The following is a 22,395-nucleotide window of genomic DNA, read 5'->3' on the forward strand; positions in this document are numbered from 1 at the left end:
GTTCTGCTATGTGTTTGATTGTGTTGTTTAATACCTTTGTAAACAGCTTGGGCAAACAAGAAGAATGGATGTTAATCAAAGTTGCAGATGATGCACAACTATGTACAGTTGCTAATATCTTCACAGACACACACAAACAGGATCCAAGATGATCCTGACAGGGTGGAGCACTAGGACAACTAACAAAGTTATTTGCCTATGTAGGAAAAATCAATCCACACAATCCAGAATGGATAACACTGGCTTCAGAGCATTATACACACAAAAAGGATCTAAGGAGTTTTTAGTAAACTATTAACTAAACAGAATAATGGCAGAAAGAAATGAAAGAAATCATAGAGTTGAAATAAGTATAAGAAAAAAGCAACAAAAATGGTTAAGGTCCACAACTTCCCTGTAAAGAAAAGTTGCAGTGTCTTTTTAGATCATTTTAGTTAGGACATTATCACACGAGTCCCATTTTCACTACAACCATGCTTGTTAAAAACAACATATACTAGTTTGTGAGCAGCCGTGATCATACGTCTTGTCAGTCACACAACTGGCACTGCTTCTGCCATCATGATCTCTTCCACACTCCCTCTTAACTCCATCTCCCTTCCATATGCCCTATCCTGCATGCTTTTCAGGTTTTCTTTATTTTATTTTTATTTTCACTTTTTGATGCCATTCCAGATCTGCTAATGCAATTTAAGTTACAAAAGAAACGAAAAAACAGAAATGAAAAAGAATCAGGCTGCTTGGAAATATCAAGAAGGAGGGAGGACAGAGGAGAGGAAGAGACACCAACACCACATGAATGCCAATATCACAATTGCCCCAACAGCAACATTTCAGACATGAGGATTAATAGGACTGCCATCCGATTGGGAGCTTGTTGATGGGTTTTTCCCATTAATGAAAAGGGACACCCTAATCACACATTGATGGCAAAGCAGTTACAGATTGGAGGTGAAGTTATGTGATAAGTATCGCCAAAGGCGCTATTTTGCAGCTATAATTGCAATTCCATTGGGTGACCCTGGGCACACTCTCTCAGTCTTAGAAGGAGGCAATGACAAATCCCCTCTGAAGAAGTTTGCCAAGAAAATCCCATGATAGGGTTGCCTTAGAGTTGCCAGAAGTCAGAAACGACTTGAAGGCACACAACAACAAACAACAGATTGCAGTTTAAAAAGTGTGTGTGATATCTCCTTAGGGAAAAAAAAGGTAAGTAAAAAAACGACTTGATAGAAGAGTAAATATTATGCATAACACTTGTGTAAGTAGGTAGAGATAAGCTTTTCTCCCTGTCTTAGCGCTAGAGCACAGTGTCACACAGGGGGAAATTATAGGTATATATATGCAAGTACTTCTTCAAACAGCTTGAAAAAGTGGTTACTAACAATCTCCATCTGGTACTTAGTTATGTAAGTGCAACTAACATCTCCTGTATTCCCACCCCCCACATACAGACACACGCATCTTAACAGCCGGTTCGCCAAAACAGGCAAAGGAGGTTTCTTCAACTGCCAGTCAGCAGACAACAAGCCCCTTCCCATCAGTGAGCAAGGCTGCAACAAGGTATTCCAACTGGGTTCTCCTTGTATTGCAGGCCTTGTTTGCTGGTTGCAGGATGTGGAACTGTCATCCTCTTTGCATCTTGATCAGCAGCTGAACAGACCTCCTTGCCAATTTGATTGCTGGGTCTTAAGGTGTGGAGGGGGACATTTATTTAGTCTTACAGTATGACTACATAATCATACTGAATACAGAACAGTTGCACATCTGTAACTCTGAAGCTGCTGTAACACTCTGGGGCTGCTGCCACACTGCAGAATTAATGCAGTTTGACACTGTCTTGGCTTCATCCTATGGAATCCTGGGATTTGTAGTTTGCTGTGGCACCAGAGCTCTCTGACAGGGAAGGCTATATAGCTCACAATATGACAAATCCCAGAATTCTATAGTATTGAGCCATAGCAGTTAAAGAGGTGTCAAACTTCATTATTTCTACCCTGTGGATGCAGTCTAGATTACAAATCCATAATTGCAATACAGAATTAGCCAGCCACTTTTTTTTAAACTACAACTGGCAGAACCCCCAGCCAACCATGGAACACTAGGTCATCATAAACAACAACAACAACAACACTTCCTAGAGCAGCTCAAAACAGAGCATTAAACTAGGAAATTCATAACCTTGAGATGTGGGGACTGCCACCAAGTTGGATAACTTTAAAAGACAATCAGATGACTCAAGGAAATGTAAGTGATTTGTGCCTATATGTCATAATAGGGATATGCTGCCTCCAGTATCAGTAGCCATTTCTGGGATGAAACAATGGAGAAAGGGCTTTCTGCTTCTGGGCTTTTCTTAGGCATCTGGTTGACTACCGTAGAAACCAGGGTGCTGAACTAGACAGGGCTTTGTTCTGACCCAGCACAGTTTTTCTTTCATTCTTGAGTTTGGAATTTAAAGTGTTGTCCAAACAGCTTGCTATCCTGTTGTCTGCCTAGTATTATGAAAATCACAAAACCGTGTGATAATGAGAAAATATTTGTTGCAGGAAGGAGATTTCCTCCAATTCTTGCTAACTGACCTATCAGCCTTAAATAGGAAAAGAACCGCTTTATGTCTGAAGTTAGAAAAAAATTTGGCTATGCCAGAAGCAATCAATTGGACATGCCAACTTCTTATCTCTACCCACACTTTCATCAAACAGTACTTTGACCCACAGGTATGGCTAGACATCTGCATCTAGCCATCAAGGATATGGAAGAAACCCATTGGTTTACAGATTAATACTAGCTGCCTTGATTTACACTTTCTGAGCCAAGACATCATTCAGCCTACAGTTAACCTTTGACAGTCACGTTTCACAATGTTGCCATGCAGTTCTCTGATTTAAAAAAAAAGTAAACAAGAGTACAAAAAAGGTATTCCTCAAAGAAAGTCACTTGCAAAAATGTATACACATTAGGAGGAGACACTTGCAAAAGGCGTGTGCGAATTTTCAAATGCACACACAAAAATGTGTGGACATTTTCAATTGGGTGTGGAAAGAAGATGGCAAAAACATGTGCAAGGTGGGGGCGAATTGTGAATAAATTAATCCATCCTTGATTGGAATGAATAGTGTCCTACTGTAATCCATCAGTGTCAGCAAAGTAGCCATGATGGCTCCTTTATCCTGGATGGGCCATAACCTGGTATGCATTTACACTGCAGAAATAATGCAGTTTTGGCACCTCTTTAACTGCTGTGACTCAATGCTATAGAATCCTGGGGTCTGTAGTTTGGTCTGGCACCAGCACGCTTTGGCAGAGAAGGCTAAAAACATTGTGAAACCACTAATCCCATGATTCCATAGGACAGCACTTAAATTGGTGTCAAAATGCATTATTTCTATGGTATAGCTGCACCCCTGGTGAAATATTAGGTCTTTTTATCTCTACAGCAGTGGATCAATTAAGATGTTCTGCTTAAAGAAGCTAGAAAATTCAGCTGGTTTCCAGAATGCCTTGGGGAAGTTTTATACTGGCTTTCCTGTTGAAACTCCAGTTGACCTCAGAAGGGGGAAATGAGTCAGGTCATAAACATGATCGCTAATAGACACGAGAGCTCCTAGGAGCTCTTTCTAGCATGTTCCTCCAATGGGAGAGCTATGTTAAATCATTCGTGTATTCCACTCAAAGAAATGTTTTGCCTTATTTATTTTTTAATGCAATGGAGCACTCAAAGATATTTATTTATTTATTTATTTATTTATTCAACATCTTTATTTATTGCTCTTATATCCTGCCTCTCTCCCAGATTGGCATCCAACAAGGCAGCCTACAATCATTAAAACAACAACAACAACAATATATAATCCAGTGTTCTCCCACTATATCACTTCAACTGGTGTTCAGTGGTGGGAAACAATTTGGGTGTGTGAAACAGTGAGTGCTGCACATATCTGTGTGTAGGTGTGCATGTGCAATTTCTTGTGGGTCTCCAATTGTTTGTTCAGATTACCAAACTCATGCGTTCCTTGTTATAACATCTGGGTGGAGGTTTCTAAGCACAGGAAACAGGTGACTCTCTTTTTACTGCCTGTTACCTCCCTCCCTCCAGGGAAGTAGCAGATAAACTGGGCCACGCTATATCCTAATTAACATTTGCATCATAACCAAGGTAGCATGGACCCTGCAGCCACAATACTAATGTGGAACTCAAAGGAGAATTCAGCATCATGAGTTTTTGGTGGCTGGGAAGAACTTCCTGTTCTTCAAGTCAGAAAAGTTAGATCTGAAAATGTGGCTCAGAATCTAGAGTGGGTCTGCTAAACAGGATTTCCAGACATCAGAGGATCGGTTTGACAGCATTCTATATATCATCACACACACTCACCAATAATGTGCAAAAGAGAAATTACAGAAAATGAGCTAAGAAATACAGGTTTGCTCCATCTCTTACTTTATCTTGCCTTAATTGTTCTGATAAACCTCCTGAGAGACTTTTTCTCCTCTCCAATCCAATTTCTCTTTTTTTTTCTCTTCTTGAATCTTCCTATCTTCTTTCTATTGCTTTGTTGTTTGTTTTATTTATCATCTTCTATCTACTCTTCACTGGTTTCCATTTAATGGCATTCTATTAAGCTACACCTGAGTACTAAACGTATTTGGACATTCCAGAGAGAGAATGCCATGCCTCCCTCACAAAACAACCCAAAACTCAACAGGACACAGTTCCTCCTGCATCTCTTCCCCTCCACAGCCATTCATTGTCTGGTGGAGAAGAGAGGGATGTCAGAGAAGAATCTGAGTATATCCCAATAGCAACACAACAATGGTATCCTCCAGGACCTCATGGGACCTCTCTGCAGGTCTCAGATGTCTTTGTCCATCTGGCTATAAGCACATAGAATTATAGAATCTTATCATTGGAAAGAAGCAAAAGGCCCATGTGTTCCAATGCTCTGCCATGCAGGAATACACATTCTTGACTTATGTGCCCTACTGTGACGGGATCACCTTTGTCATCAGTGCAAGAGGATATTGGCAGACTCTTACAGAGTCGGGGGGGGGAGGACAGAGTGATCAGCAAACTCATTTAACCATTATTTTGGCATTACCTAGATCATCCACATGTCTTTGGATCAATATGCCTTTCCCATGGGAAACTTTCTAGTTTGACCTCTTAAGAACATGCCTGGCTCTAGATATGAAAATATAAAACCCCATATACAGCATGGGGGATGTCAAATATGCTAACATTTCTACTAGCCATTAAATAGGTATGAGGAGGGCTAGAGGAGGAAGGGTAAGTCCCATGGAAGGAGAGAGGGAATGTACTGTAGTTCTGCCTGGGCCAAGCTTTATGCTACCTCTCCTGGAACAGAAAATTGGCCAAAGTGTTCATTTTAAACTTTTGCTCTTTGCTTCCAAATTGTTTCCTTCATGTCTCTTGCCCCCTCTGTAATTTTTTGTAACTCTGTGTCTTCTTCATTCCCCCCTCTGCTGTTTTGCTGTCACTCTGCTACTCCTCTGTCCAAAGATCTCATCTTACCTGACCTTTTCCACATCTTCGTTCTGATGGAATGCACTGTCTCCTGCTATATGAATCTCCATATCCTCCCAACATTGAAGCAATGTCTGTAGATCTCCTCCTCTGAGCCTTTCCTCCTATGATCATCATCTCTTTTTTCCTACTCATTTGTGCCATGCTCCTAGTTCCTAGTCACTAGCTTTTACACGTAAGCTTCAGAGGAGAGAGAGAGAAAGCAAGATCATACTGCCATAGCAAACACATTTTGCACACAGAAAGTCCAAGGGCTGAGCCACAGCATCTCCAGTTAAAACTGATACTTTCCTAGGATGCTGCAGGATAGCTGTTATCAAGAGTAGACAATACTGGAAGTTAGAACTCACCTGACATTGCTCAGAGGACTTTGAGAACTTCTCTACAATTTTCCTTTTTTTAACCTCTCACCCCACAAAAAATACCCATTTTGCAGGCTTGCTCTCTCTCTCTCTCTCTCTCTGTCTCTCTCTCTCTTGGTATGAAAGGTAACAACCAAGTTATCAATAGAACTGCTTCTGCTGCTACTGCCACCATGTTCAGTGGTAGCACCATGGCATCATTTTGTAACATCTTGTATCTCTCCATGAAAATTAATCTGTGGTTTTGTAGAAGTTTCTCTTAATATACACATGGTATATGTACTGGTCATTTGCTCGTGTTAATATATTCATTTTGAAGCACACATTCCACAAATAAATGCATTGTATGAATTTTGCATCTGGAAATTGTGCTACAAAATGCTGAGAAGTGCCACTACTAGAGTATAAATATTGAAAATGCAAATTTAGCAAGTTATCAAAATTTAAACCAAAGGAAATCATCCCCCCTCCCTTCCCCAAAAGGGTGGAAAAGTCACAAGACCTAGGATAAATCAACAATGTGCTGCAACAGCTAAGAAAGCCAATCTGATTCTGGCCTGCATCAACAGGAGGATAGTGTCTAGATCGAGGGAGGTAATAGTATCATTCTATTCTGCTTTGATCTCACTTGGAATATTGTATCTAGTTATGAGCACCACAATTCAAAAAGGATGTTGAGAAGCTGGAGTATTCCCAGAGAAGAGTGACATAAAATGGTGAAAGGTCTGGAAACCATGCCCTATAGGAAGCAGTTTATGTATGTTTAGCCTGGGGAAGAGAAGGTTAAGAGGTGACATAAAAGCCATGTTGAAATATTGGAAGGGATGGCATATTGAGAATATAGCAAGCTTGTTTTCTGCTGCTGCAGAGACTAGGAAATGGAGCAAGGAATTCAAGCTACAGGAGAGATTCCACCTCAACATTTGAAAGAACTTCCTGATGGTAAGAGCTGTTCAACTGTGGAATATGCTGCCTCAGAGAGTTGCGGAGTCTCCTTCTATTGATGTTTTTAAACAGAGGCTGGGTGGCCATCTGTCAGGAGTTCTTTGATTGTGGAGTCCTGTATAACAAAATGGGGTTGGACTGGATGGCTGTTGTGGTTTCTATCAATTCTATGATTGTCTCTAGGCAATCACGGGCGTGCCATATTTGGCATTCAGCATACGTTGAAAGCTGAACGGGAAGAGCCCCTCACACGCCCGGAATAACTAATGGGGTGCACACCCATGGCACGTGCATGCTATTGGGCCACCGTGCCTGCAGGTGTGAAACCCATTACTTCCTATGGGGCTCCAGCATACGTGATTTCCCCTTATGCGGAGGGATCCGGAATGGATCCCCGTGTAAGGGGAGGGCCCACTGTAGCTTCAAAGATTTAACTTGCATAGTTCTTCTCTAACTTACATAGTAATCAAGGGAGTATTGTGATACAATTGGATTTCTGGATTAATTGGTTTTTTCTTCTTTTTTAGATATGAGAGTATGTGATTATGATAAGTATTAATCATTTTATGTAAGTTAGAATTAGATTGAATTTTGGTTTGGGAACAGCATGAAGAAATTAGTAGTAACACTAAGTATTGCTAGTATGGAATAGATAATGTAGCGGATAAAGGCAAATTAAGTAGATTTGTATCTTTGTGTGTCTTTTTAAATGTATTCTTGTCTTGTTTTTTAAGACAAGATCCTGTAGCTTGAATTAATAAAAATATACTAAAAAAAATTAACTTGCAGTTCTTTGAAGTAACTGATATTAAATATTTTGTTGTGATGATGATGATGATGATGATGATGATGACGATGATGACAACGATGACAAAAAATGCAATTAGTGTTTGCCCATAATTTTTAGAACATAGGCTGTGATTGTGGTGTACATCATTCATCCACCATGAATAAGAGTCTGAAAAATTCTGACTGTTACCAATGCATTCCAATTAAATGTGGAAGTCAACATGACGAGAAAGGCAAATTGACCACTGCAAACCTTACCCTACAGTGAATTTTCCTTCACTTCCCCTGAATTGTACAGTTAAAGAAATATCTGGCATGATACCACCACATCATGCATTTCTTCACTCTGCTCCACATCAGCTAATGATCAGCTAATCTGAGGTAGCCACATTTTCCACATTTCCATAACTGCACATCACAAACAACAACAACAACAACAAAAGGTGAGGGGAGCAGTCATTGGTGCGCAGTCATTGACAGTTCTAGTTTCACCCATAGTAACAAAGAACAATTCAGGCTATTATTATGGATGACTAATGGTAAAGAAAGAAAGAAAAACACCCTTCTAACGTATTAAGCAAACCTTTCCAAAACTAATACAGAATTCTGGCAACATAATTCTTTCTGAGATCAAGCTGTGGTGTAGCCTGCTGATGAGCTGAGTTTCGGTAACACTTGTTATATAACCTCTCCATATTATGTTTACATTAGAAGTGACCCGGACATCCTCATTTTGAATGGATCAATTGTTTTAAGGTGTGGTAAGGACCTTTGCTGTTTAATCACGTCACGCTGTCCAATCACATCAAGTGGTAATCTGATACAAAATTGTGAAATTAGTGCTTTGCCATGCATATTTTCATCATCCACGCGGATCTGTATACCCCCACTATCCTGCCCCCACTGTCAATCTCTCAGACAACTTAATGTGTGAACAAACATTTCTCTTTTAATGTTATTGTTTGCTTCCTGTCATAAATGCCTAAAGACAAGTACAGCAGAGGTGAAAAAATAAAGGCTACATATAATTCTAGAAGTGATTTATCCTATCGGATATAGGTGGGCTTTGGGGGGGTTGGTTTAATCTATTGAAACAAAGTTTCAATACTACAATAGTGAAAAGGAATCCACAATGTCGGGGAGAAGATCCAGTAGTAACCATTAGAAGGGAATGATAAAGCCAAAGCATGGGGAAATTACTTTTTGGATCACATTTCCCAAAAAAAATTCATATTGGCTTGGAATTCTTAGAACTGCAATCCAGAGAAGTGATTCTTGCAAACTCTGGCTTCAGTGCATACTTTCAGTGCAAAAAGGTATGATTCTTAGCATTTCCTGGCCATGCTGAGACAATCTGCAGAGCAACCGACAATCAGTGCAGACATTACGGAAACAGATGGACTAGCAAGCCGACTTAGGGCAAGGCAATTTCCTCTGAGTGTGAATACATTTTTAAAACACTGCAATCATGGCGAATTTTGTACCATAGCTGAGGCTGCTTTACATTGGTCTTTGCCTCTATTCTGACAGCAGTAACTCTTCATACTCTCAGGTAGCTCAAGTTGTCAGCACTATTGTTTTGATTTTTCAGTGAGAGATCATATGAACCTGGGACTTTCATACTCAAGGCACATGCTCAGCCCCCAACCAGCCATCTGTGCAGCCGTGCAAAAGTGTCAACTGAATGAACAAGTAAATAACCTTAAAACTTAAAAGAAAAACTTGGTATATTTGGCCAGCACCCTTCTAATACAATATTGGGAATGACAAAATTAAATGAAGGAAGGCAAATACATTTTTTAAAAAAATCACGTGCTGAATTTATCTGTATATCTCTCTATTTTATATTCCACCTTACTCCTTGCATAAGACCAATTTTTCAGTAGCTTGCCCGGAAAACTGTAATAAAGAGATTTGTTAGCCTACAGAGATCAGCCTCAGAGGTTTTGCAGCAGATCGCCCACTACCTGAATATAGGTGGCCCATGGCATCAGGTCTTCTTGATGATGTGGATTGTGGACTGTTTTCCACTGGAGGGCCCACTTGTTGCATCCACCTTTCTTTTTGATTTACTGAATGGCAATAGCACCAGTGTTCTGCAAATGTCAGTTTGTGGGAAGGAAGTTAGAGAAAACAGATTTGTTGAGCTATTGCTTCCTAATCTACTGCTTTTTGTTATTGTGGCCTTTAAAGGTACAGTTATTTTTAAAGTTGTATTTTGGTTTTATTTTCTTTCTTGATCATTGTTAACTGCCTTGGATGCTATTTTCTAGGAAAGAAAAGCCTTGCATAAAAGCCAAGCAAGAATTCAAAATAGTCCTGCCAAACTCTTGCAGCATTGCTTGAAATTAGATAAGTTTTTACATGGAGGATATTTCCTCCAATTTTTGGCTTTTTCTGTGACCTTTTTGTAAGATCCTAGCGGTCCTAAAAACATTTCCAGCCTGAAAACGTACCACACTATCCAGAAAATTGAAACTAGTTCAAACTGTTAAAATTCTGTAGTTAGCTAGAGTTTCTCTTTCACACCAGGACAGGAAAAGTAAGGAGTAAGCAAGCATTTTCTTGAGAGGATAGGAGTGATGACAATAAAATGGTTACCCTTTTGAAGAAAGTAGTATAACTTTAAATGAACTTCATAAATCTCAAAACCATGTTTTTAGATTTACTGGTATCTCAAATTTGTAGAGCAATATGCACATCCCAATTTTTAAGAATTTAAACACTGAGAAGTCAGTATCAAAATATATCCAACTTATGAGGAAATGCAACTACATTTTAAAAACTGAAAAGAGTTGAATGATGCACTCACATGCTATTTTGAGGAGGAATAAAGAATGACACACTTTCACTTCTACATTGTTGTCACGTCTCCATCAGTTGATTTGTATTTGTTATTGTTGTGCATCTTAGAGATATTTCCAATTTATGGCAAGCCTAAGGTGAACCCATGATGCAAGATTTATTCAGGGGGGGAGGTGTCTTTGCTTTCCTTTGAGGTTGAATGTTGTGTTTCTTCAACTCATTTCTGATCTATGGCAAATTTATCACAGGGTCTTCTTGGCAAGATTTGTTCAGAAGGATTTGCCTGTGTTGTGTTCTGAGGCTGAGAGAAAGTGACTTACCCAAAGTCACCCAATGGATTGTCATGGTCAAGTAGGGATTCAAACCCTGGTCTCCAGAGTTATATTCCAACAGTCAGACCACTACATTACACTGGCTACATGAAGGGAAATTTGGATTAGTCAGATAATATGCCACACTGGAGATACATAACCTCTCTGTTTTCAACGTAATATCAAGAAGGATTCTCTATGTATTGGTCCTATTTCAGAAGCAAGACCAAATCATTCAGAACTCTAAATTCTGATTTTAGAATTTCAAAACTATCCCTAAAAGACCATTCTTTGTATCCCATGATGTACTTGCCTTTATGTTATTGTGAGCATGCCTAAAAGTGTGTGTGTGTGTGTGTGTGTGATAAAATGTGAAAATGTTGCAAAACATACCCTCGATGTGACTGCACCTTTTTGTGTGGCATTTTACCAACGCGCAGATACATATGTAAATATCAGTGAAGTCCAAAGAGAAAGAAACTTGATCCACTTGATTCGCCATTCATAAGGGGGGGGTTGTCTCTGTGGCAGGGGGCTTTGCAATTGATTTTTGTTCAGTGAACATGGGTAACTTTCAAGAAGGGGGAAGTTTCAAATGGAATGAGTGTTGTGGCAAAGCTTGTGTGCTCAGGTTCCAGAATTCATTTCAGAAATTCTCCTAAACTGCAATTCAAAAGATATAGAATGAAGGGCAGGGAGAAGCCACAGAATAGTAAAGCAACGGAAGAGGAGACATTTGCTCATCCCTATTAATTATATAGGAGCACTAATTGTTCTATTTGTCAGTACAATTAGCTTGCTTGTTTTGTCAGTGCAAAAGGATTTTGTTTTATAAATAGGAGAAACATGACATATATTGCCTAGCTAATTAAAATGGAACTCTTGTGAAATGTAATTATTTGATAGTGCATTAATCTCTTTGTTTCCTACTTTTTCATACACAAAAACAGTGTGGGAGAAGAAATGCTTGCTATAGAGTCTTGCCTGCAGACATTTACTCTGGCTGCACTAGCACTGCAGTATCAGTGCCGTTTGACACCACTTTAACTGCCCTGGGTCATTGCTGTGGAATTGTGGAATTTATAATTTTGTGAGATATTTAGCCTTCCCTGTCAGATTGTTCTGGTGTTACAACAAACTACAAATCCCAGGATTCCATAACATAGAGCAATGGCAATTAAAGTACTGTCAAACTGCAGTATTTCTGCACTGTAGATGCAGCCTATGTGAGTACATGTGCTTTCAATATCAGTATGATTTTGTAGCGTTTTTTTAATACCCTTGTGCCTGAATGAAACATTGGAGAAAATTAAATATCATTTATGAATTCCACAGATGAAGATTGAGTCAAAACAAGTGTGGCTTCTTTTTGTGTGAAAAATCTGACAAGATCTTGGTCCATTTGTTTGCCTTTGATGAATTGATTTATATCTTACGGACCTTCCCCTGTATTACTTACTACTTATAGGTTTTGACAGCATTGTTTTAATCTAAGCTATATCATTTCAAATTTGTTACACAAGTTTACATACATGTTTGCTCCCACAGAGAGACATACATATATAATGAAGGTAAAGGTATTTCCCTTGACAAGGTTGTCTAGTTGAGTCCAACTGTAGGGAGCAGTGCTCATCTCTCTTATTAAGCCAAAGAACCAGCATTGTTAAAGACAACTCTGTGGTCATTTGGCCAGCATGGCTGCACAGAACACTGTTACCTTCCCCAAAAGTGGTACCTATTTATCTACTTGCACTTTTACATACTTTCGAACTTCTAATTTGGCAGAAGCTGGGACTAGTGATGGGAGCTCACTCTCACGTGGCACTTGGGCCTCGAACTGCTGACCTGCCAGTCTTGCAATCATTAGAGTCAGTGTCTTAACTACTGAACAACTGTGTCCACATATATAATACCAAAAGAGTTAGGTTATCTATATTTATCTCTCTGTGTGTGTGTGTATTGTGTTTAAATATATTGCACATGTTTAATACAATATATTTAAACAGAATACAGACAGATATACAGATATCCTAACTCCTTTGGTTTGTTTTCCAGGCTAGAGTGGACCCATTGAACCATTGCTTGAGAAATGATATGCCGTTGTCCACACCCTTTTATTCACATACCTCCCTCTGCATGTGCTCAGGAAGTATGCATCACTAAGAACACCATTTCAACAAGTATGTTTACATTTCATGCTTGTCTTGTTAACTGGCTTTTCAGGAAATGGAACTGGGATTCTCAATTCTGAAGAACAAAGATCTCACAAATAAAAGATGTCATTTGGGTATTCATTCTAATCTATGAGGGTAGGGGTGTTGGTCCAGGTTGGGTTGGAGACATATCAACAAATCAGCTTTGAATGCTTTACCCATACAGGAATTTGGATTAGGCTCCAGGATCAATACATGTGGAAACTAGAACACAGGAACTGCAGTAGAGTTTGGAATGGAATTGGTAGGTACCAGTAGGCACTGAAGTAGTGGTCTCACAATTTAGGACAGCATGTCATTCCATGTCAAAGTAGAATAACCCTCAGCAGCCCCTAACTGAATGGAGATTGTCTCCCCCCAACATAAGTACCTGCACTAAGTACCTGAGGCAAGGAGCTTCTGGGGAGACTGTGAACTAGGAGGGAGGAGGGCAGACTGAGATGGAGAAGTCCTATGGAGTACTTGGAGAACACAGAGAAGGCATATCAGTCCATCTTTCCCAGAGTTATCAAATACAGTAGTTACTTCCTCATCAGTTAAATGTTAGTGACTGAGGTCTACAGCTTCCTCTGAACCCTGCTCTACCCAAGGCTTGGAGATAAGTGATAACTCCACTCTTGTGACAGGTAACTTTGGGGCTCTCTTTCCCACCTCTACACAGGCACAGCACAGTTTTCTTTTTGAGACATAAACGAAAATGTTTGTTCTTTTGAACACGTGTCTCTTTTTCTTCCCACTTTATCCACTCTGCTTAATGTATTTTTAATAAGTTCTCCATTTTTAAAAAACTCAAATCCTGTTCATTTTCCATGCATACCACTCACTCTGAGACAACGGTAGTATTGGTGGGCTGACAACAGCATGCACAGTTGGAGTAGGGTAGCATGTTTCTCTCCTCACCCACCCTTCTAGTGCAATGAGTTCAAAGGTTACAATTTCAACACACACACACATACACTCACACACAGGTGTTGGGTTTCCAACATAATTGGAGGCCATCATTGCTCAGATACTACTACCAACACTGGATCAAAGGGAGGAAACTAATGTTGTTAAAGATGATTTTATGATTCTAGGCCTAAGCCCTGTACATCATAAGTCCAGGCCATCTGACATATCAGATCTTCCAGTATGCTCCTGCCCTGTTGTTTTTTTTCCCCCTCATTATTATGAGGAAAAAAGTATTTTGGGGTGACAACATATAGCTCTGTTTCTTCTTTCTGATTATAATGGCTCCAGCTTCCAACGTTCGACCTTTGCTGGCACAGAATAAAGCTTCTGCCTTCACTACGTTTCAGGGAATTTCTGCCTTCAAGCCTTACCTGTTGTAAAGCTCCTTTATTCAACTAGCATGCAAGTGCTTTGGAGATAAAACTAGTTGGAGGTAAATAGTTCTTTCAAAGAGGTGTATCAAGCTGCCTTGGAAGTGAAGAAATTTTCAGGGATATCCCAGATGAGCTACCATGTATTTCGCAGCCAGTTTAACCAATGTATGTTAGTGGATATCTGATTTATTGGACTGTCCCTATCCTTTGGTTTCATTTGATTTTCATACTTAAATTGTATTGTTTGCTGGAGTCTCCTCACTCTGTTCTCATCTTCTTTCCCCCTTCATATTTAATAACCTTGTTAGCAAAGATTTTTGATTTTTATTAGCATTTTTTTTATTTTCAAAATTTCATTAAAATATTTCTGGTGGGTAGATAAATTTTTTTAAAAAAAACTCTACATAACTGAGTGACTTAAATTTATAATTATTTAAGGGGAACCTGTATCTTTTCCAGAGAACATCATCTATGAAAAGCCCACTGAGCCTACTAAGACCTATCTCTGTGTAGAGGAGCAGCAGTATTTTGATGAATAATTGCTTAGGTGTGTAAAACCATTGACACTGTTGCTCTCTCCAATTCCTTCATTGTTAATGTATGTTAGCAAAAAAGAAGAAGACTGGAAGAGCAGTGCTCAGCTGAGGAAACTCAGGTGATGGTACATATATTCCATTGCCTGGAAGTCATTGTACCAATGCACAGATCACTAGTCTGTGCACAATGAACATGCACTGAATGCTAAACGTAAACTCTACCCATGTGAACATTAACATTTAACAGCCTGTGTACCCATGGGACAAAACTGCACCTGTGATGTCTGTAACATGGGAACGTCTGTTTGGTTTCACTTGCAATCAAAAATGCAACTGCCATGTGTTCAGTCTGTGAACTGTGATATCAGGATAACCATATCAGATCCACTGATCAGACTGTAGTGAGGACTGGGCAGAGTGAAATGACCTCATGATCTACAGTGCCTATGAAAATGCCCTCCCTGCATTGCCCTTAAGTACCAGATTTGGGGGGGGGGGGGGGGTTTATTGTTTTGAGTGCAGAGCAAGGAGAAAAGTTTAGATCCCGCATACACCTAAAGATCTAATCTAGCTATCTTTCTTGTGTTGATAAGCTTTTTATTTAAAAAAAAATGTCAGAAATGAGAGCATATGTTTCCATTCTAACTCTTGGTTTTTTAAAAAATCCAAATTCAGAGGATGGCTTTGGTTTGTAGTGCTATGGAGACCCCTACTGGCAAAACTAGGAAAGCTCTCCACAGGACTGCTCAAAGGCAACCAGGGACATTTCTTGCTGAAATTGGTTCATTGTGCAGATGTAAAACCACAGGAAGTCTCCTCTATTAATGAGGAATCCAGCTCTGATGCACTAGCAGGAGGCTTAAACTGTATAGTTATCTGACGTATTCCTACTTTACACTATCTCCTACTTTACACTATCATTCTCTCCAGCTCCCTCATTGATAACATTCAGTAGTCAAAAAGCGTGAAGACTGGAAGAGCAATGCTCAACTGAGGAAACTCAGATGCAGCACATATATTCCATTACCTGGGAACCATTGTACTAATGCACAGATCACTAATCTGGGTACAGTGAACATCTGTCCAATGCTACATGCTACAGGTTTTTGGAGGCTCCTGAAAAATATTGTGGAAAAAAAACTTTCTAGAGGTTTATTATGCAACAACTAAAATCAAGATATTTAGAAAAAGGAGGCAGAAATATTGATGGCAGCTTTAATAAGCAACAATTGGAGGAAGTTAGGGCCCAAACAGACAGGCCAAAATAAAGCTGCTTTGGGCCACTTTGGAAGTGTGCTGTTTAAATGATGCAAGCATCCTAAGGACTGAAGTGCAGCTTTGGCACAGCTTCTGGCCTCTTAAAATGTGTGTGTCATTTAAACAGCATACCTCCAAAGTGACCCGAAGCAGCTTTATTTTGGCCTGTCTGCTCAGGCCCTTAGTCACTATAGATACCTAGGAGTAACATTTAAGGACTCTAGATGCAGGTCTTCATATTTGAAAGTTACTGTAGCCTCAGCTAATGCTTATATAATTTGCAGCAGATTCTGGTAGTAGGTTTGTGTTACCACTGATGCATGTACTGACTTCACATTCATTGTCTGTTAGCTGATTCTCTGTGCAGTTGGAATTGTTACTGGAAAAGTAAAGGAAAGGGTTTCTGTTAAGGCCAATGGGCCTGCCATATCCACAGACTCCAGATAGGTGAATGCAACCAACCATGGACTCTATTATTTGAAGGAAAAAACAAAAATACAGGAGATCTAATGAAGCAAGCATCCTTACATATGGATGGAGAAGAAAGGAACCCAAATTGCCCTTCCCCAGGGACTCTCCTGCTCACCTCTATGGCCTGGCTGAGCACTTCTATGGAAGTAGCAGAGGCAGAGGCAAGCCCATCTGCCAAGTGCATATTATTTGGGCTCTCCCATCTCTAGGGAGCCTGCCAGTTACCTGATTCCACCTTGAAGACCAATGAGGAGTGCTGCAACCACCACCTTAAATGTGGAAGCCCGTAGCTGGAGGCTCCCCAGATGCAGGAGAGCCCAAAGAATGTGTGCCTGGCAGCTGGGGCTTGCCACTGCCTCCATTGCTGCTCTATGCCATTTTGAATAAGGAACCTCAACATCCGTGCTTTTTAGCACCTGCGTTGGGTCCTGGAAGCAACCCTCTGTGGATACATTGGGCCTACTGTACATACATGTGTATTTTCCCTGCTAAGAACACTGAGTTACTTTCTGCCCCTCCAACACATAGACCCAATAAGGCTGATTAACATGTAAAAATTCTGAATATTATGGAAATTCAAGTTAAGCTTAGGAGTGGAAAAGAAAACCACAGTATGAATTTTGATTTAGCTATCTTCTTAATCCCAAAGGCTCGCATGCATTTTCATAACTGACGTGAGCCTACTTTGATTTCTTTTAACTGCAGCTGAATTTTTAATATCAGTTATGAATCACGAATTTGACAGAACCTGTCTTTGCCACACAGAAGTTAGCACAGAACACTCCTCACTTTTTTCTTTTTTCTTTTTTTTTTTTGGTCATACCTGATATCTATAAGGACACAGGAACAAGGTGCCATGTGATACAAGGGGTTATACAACTTAATTTGACAGTACCAATAAACAAAGCAGTTTAATGATGCCCTAAAATATGAACATCATGAAAAATCCAGTTCACCAAAGGTGGCACTAATGAGTCTCTTACCCAGCTATTCCTGGTGGTCAATTTGCTTCTACTATACATTATGTCTAATTAGCAGAGGCTTTATGTGTTCCACCTGGACAGTGATATTTTCCAAATGGTATTAAAGTTTAAAAAGTTTTTTTTTTAAAAAATAAACTCAGTCTTAGAGAGCATCCCAATTATTTTCTAACATGAGAGCACATCTGCAAAGTAAAGTACAGAATAGTTCAGAAATGGGTCCAATCTGCACTAAAGAAATAATGCAGTTTGACACTGCTATAACTATCATGGCTCAATACTACGGGATCCTGAGATTTGTCGTGTGCTGTGGCACCAGAGCTCTCTGAAAGAGAACGCTAAATATCTCACAAGACTATAAATCCCAGGATTCCATAGGATAGCAATTAAAGCAGTGCCAAACAGCATTATTTCTGCAGTGCCCTTTACACTTTGGAATGGCTATCTCTCGGATACATAAAACTCTGACTGTGAGCCCAGCAACTGGATAAGGAGTAGAGAGTGAATTACTGCTTTGTTTTAATTAATTGCACCATGATGCCATCATGTTGTAGGCAAACAAGAATCATTTTAAAGAACCTGTTGCAATGGGCCCTGGCTGAGGGGTTTAACTTGCTTTTTCTTTTCCACCTCTGCCTTTCCCATCCCCTCCTGTGGGAGATGAGAATTTTATACACATACATGAGCACACACCAAGCAAAGGCACATGGGGAGATCATGGAAAAGAGTAGATCTTTAAAGCAAAGCTTTTATTTTAAGCAAGCAATCTTACATTGCCAAAAGAGTTTCTTGTACATGAAAGATCCTTCCTTCTGGTGTCACAAGTTACAAAAACAGCCTAAATCATATTAAGCTGAGGTTAGAAAAAACATACTGCACATACTCATGCATGTCTAGAAATTTTAGTCAAAAAATTGATTCAAAAATCTGAGTCAGTTTATCCATGAGGTAGTGTAAGTACTGTACTTTAACTCTTATATAAAAAAGGAACTATCCCCTGGTGAAAGGTAAGCGTGTAATGTGTCCTGGAAGCACTGACCTACTTCTGCTCTTTCATCCATCCAGCCTTTAGGGTGAGCACAAACAGTTATGCCTGGTGAAATTTTGTACATTCTTTTGCATTGTTTTCCTTACTCCATCCTTTAGATGCTTTGTTACATGCTCCTAGTTTTACCCCAAGTTTTCCTCACGTCACATCAAAATCCATAATTTTAGCCCCAAAACCTGCCTTCAACTTATACATGAAGTTGACTTATAGTCGAATACATATGATATGCCCTAATATGACTAGCTACACATTTCTACTCAACTCACAACACAGATGGTATTTTGTATCTTTGGATGTTTCTTTGAAGGTGGGAGTCTGGATCCATTTGTCCAGCCTATGATCAAGCTTCCCTAGGGACAGTGAGGCAGGCAGCACCTCCCCTACCTCTCCACCAGTCCCAAACTCTCAAGCAGCCTCAGTTGGTCTCTCTCTTATGCCTCATGGCACTGTGTTTTTATAACTTCTCACTTGGAAGCATCTTGAAGCTTCCACACAGCTTTCAAGTGTCTCGCAAGGGTTCAAACTGTTTTTCTTTACCTATGCAAGGCTTACCTGACCTGGCTGTTTCACATGTCTATGGTGCTTTACAGACCGCCCAAAAGGGCGGTCTGAAAAGCACTGTCATTTGTGGCGTGGAGGAACCCCAGTGGTCAAACCGCACAACTCCTCCGCACCGCAAAAAAGAAGCTGCAAAATGCAGCTTCTTCTTGTGGCGCGCTAATGATGTCATAAGGCGCCAATGGTGCACTCGCAACGTCATTAGTGCTGTGTGACTTGCGGACGCTAGGCGTCCGTGACATCAAAATGGCGGTGCCTGTGTAGAACGGGTGCTGCCATTTTGTACGCACCGAGCACGTACTAGGGTTAGGGGCATCCGGAAAGGACACCCCTTTCTAACCCTTGTATGTGCTCGGCACGTACTAGGGTGCCCATGCGGAACAGGCCTATATTAACAGTTTGGAATGCAAAGTTTGCTGAAATATGTTCAACTGCTTTTCAAATTAAAAAATGTGTGGTGTAGAAACCTATCCCTATTCTTTGTATGTTATTTCTGTGTGTGGCATACAATTGATATAAATAATTTTCAAGGATTTATATGTTTAATATCAAAATCTTTGAATAATAAAATAAGAAGAATGGACATTTATCCCAAAACTTTTCCTGATGTTAACCCAATATCATTGACATTCTGTAGTAAACAAGGGACATTTAATTAGAAACTTAATGAGTCATTGCTAAATGATGAAACAGTGATTAATGAAGTTTAGAAATGTTTTTAAGTTTTTGAAAATAATTTAAATAAAGGAACAGCTCTTAAAATAGTGTAGGATGCAAGTAAAGCTTTTATGCGAGGATTTTTTTTTCAACAAAATATCAACTTAAAAAAGAAACAAGAAACTTTAAAGAAGATTTCAGATTCTATTAAGAAGAATGAAGGAGAATTGAAGAAGAGACTCTGTAATAAAGAGTTGATTAAAGAAATTAAAATACTACTCAGACAGATGTCAATAATTTCTGTACATGAGACTGTGAAAAAGCTGAGATATGAGAAGAAAACGTATTTTGGATATGCAAATAAACTGAGTCATTGGCTTGCTTACAGATTAACCAAAGAGAGAAAAGAAACTGATATTCAAAATAAAAGAAGGAAAAAAGAATTAACAAACCAAGGCAAGATTAAGAAGGCTTTTCATAATTTTTATAAATCTCTATATAAATCTATACCTGTGGTGGATCAAGAAATAGAAAGTTATTTAGCATGACAAAGTATCCCAGTAATATTCAAAGAACAAAAAAAGAAGACTTAATGAACCACTTAATGGATGGAATTAGTGGAAGAAATAAAGAATTTGAAAACAGACAAAACACTTGGTACAGATGGGTTACTTGTGCGTTAGTACAAGAAACCTCAATATGAATTATTCAACTTCAAGATCAAGATCAATTATTATTACTGCTTCAGCAAACCATGATCATTAATTATTCTTTGCTGGACTCATGGAGACAAGCAAACATAATCCTAAACAATAGTTTCAGGCCTCCTGTGGGAAAGGCAACTGCTCCTGAAGCCTTTTACAGACTCTCACTAAGGCCGGTTACAAACCGGCACTTGGGACGTCCACAGGACGTCCCACTTTAAAAAAGGGGGAGTCTCTTCTAGACGCCTCTGGGTCTAATACGGACTCTGTCCGTCCAATATGGCGCCGGCCGTTCCACACGGCTGGCGCCATCTTTACGTATCGGACGCTGTGCGTCCGAACGTGTTGTGGCGCCTGTGAAGTCGCGAATGCGCCCCTGGCACCTCGCGACGTCACAGGGGCGCCGCAGAAAGAAGCTCCATTTTGGAGCTTCTTTTTTGCTCCATAAGGGAGCCGCGCGGTGTGGCTGCGACGGCTCCCTTACGGAGTAAACGGCGGCGGCAGCAGACCGCCTCAAAGCGGCGGTCTATAACCCGCCCCCATCTCCCAAAGTTGCCCTGCCCACCCTATCCCCAGAAAAATGGAGGAGACATTACTACAAACATTACTGCATGAGCCAGATTCTCACAGGAATCACACCTATCAGTGAAAAAGGAATTATACCTGTTTGTATAATAGCCATTATTGCACATCTTTGCCATCACATGACTGGGGCTGTTTCTACCATTGTGCTCTCTTCCGCACGTTCCCTGAACTCTGATATCCTGCTCTATGCATTACCCAGCATGCTTTTGGAGGGATATTTTTATTTTTAACACAATTTCAGAGTTATGCTAATGTGATTTAAGTAAAAGAAGAAAAAAGACATTTTAAAAAATTAAAGGAAAGCTGCCTGCTTGGGAATAGCAAGCAAGATGGGGGAAAGGAGGAGATAATGACACCAGGTGACTGCCAATATCACAACTGCCCCAGCAGTGATTTTTCACACCTGGGGGCTTGCATGATTGTGTGCTCATGATGCCCTAACTGCACTTGGAGAACACAGCAGCTACAGATTGGAGACAGTTGGGTGTGACACATATTGTCAAAGCTGCATTTTTTTTTCTGTGTATAATCATGGTTTAAAAGCCACATATAGTAATTTCCTACTTCTCATCTTGTTTTTGTCATTTTGTTAATTCAACAGCTTAGGAAAGGCAATGTCTTTTTGTCCTGAAAAAGAAATCCCAATCTAGAGTGAGCCAAATTCAGTCACTTTGGATGTGTTATTGAATTTCATCCTAGAACCTTTGTGATTAACAGCAGTGTCCTGGGAACTGCAAATGTTTCCCCATTCCTTTCAAAATGATGCTATTTTTCCTCCCAGTGCTGTGTGTTGTTCTGTTTGTCTCACTTCTTCTGTAAGATAAAGATCTATCCAACAGCAGTCCTGCTGACTCGCATAGGACCTGGTGCTTCAATAACATGAGACAAGAGAAAGAAGAAGAATTTCCTCTGGTAAAAAACTCACACTTGACTTGATTCATCTGGGCACAAAAGAGAAAATGTTGCTAAAGGAATTGCTAAAGAGTTCTGGAATGGATACCTCTTCTCTATGGACCCACTTTTTAAAAAAGAAGAAGAAAGATCCGGTAATGATTCACAAATGACCTGTCCAACTAAAACCAGGAACACCAATGACCTACCTGTCATCTTTTAGCATGCCACTAACAAGCTTAAAAGCACAGATAGAGGAATTGTGTTAAGCCACAAAATAGCTCATAGACGGGGAAAGGACTCAGGATTACAGGCGAAACTTGCATCTTTTAGAAGGTAAGCAATATTAATTTCATTAACCCTCACATCCAATCTATGCCACCTTAACAGCATCACAGAGATTAGAAAGTCTG

This window comes from Sceloporus undulatus, chromosome 2 (genome assembly GCF_019175285.1).
Source record: "Sceloporus undulatus isolate JIND9_A2432 ecotype Alabama chromosome 2, SceUnd_v1.1, whole genome shotgun sequence".
Taxonomy (NCBI): domain Eukaryota; kingdom Metazoa; phylum Chordata; class Lepidosauria; order Squamata; family Phrynosomatidae; genus Sceloporus; species Sceloporus undulatus.